This window comes from Colobus angolensis, unplaced genomic scaffold (assembly GCF_000951035.1).
Source record: "Colobus angolensis palliatus isolate OR3802 unplaced genomic scaffold, Cang.pa_1.0 Scaffold187, whole genome shotgun sequence".
In the NCBI taxonomy this organism is placed as follows: Eukaryota; Metazoa; Chordata; class Mammalia; order Primates; family Cercopithecidae; genus Colobus; species Colobus angolensis.
In genome coordinates, this window is record NW_012115010.1 from 2,535,737 (window position 1) to 2,536,056 (window position 320).

A 320-nucleotide genomic window follows, 5' to 3' on the forward strand; every position below is an offset into this window, starting at 1 on the left:
CATTTCAACCCAGTAGGTGGAGGTTGCAGTGAGCCAAGATCGTGTCACTGCACTCCAGCCTGGGCAACAGAGCAAGATTTTGTATCAAAAAAAAAAAAAAAGCATAAAGGAGCACGATGGTTTAGCCTGGAATCCCAGCACTTTGGGAGGCCAAGGCAGGAGGATTGCTTGAGCCCAAAAGTTCAAGCCCACCCTGGGCAATATAGTGAGACTTCGTCTCTATTTAAAAATAAAGAAAGAAGGCCAGGCGCGGTGGCTCAAGCCTGTAATCCCAGCACTTTGGGAGGCCGAGACGGGCGGATCACGAGGTCAGGAGTTCG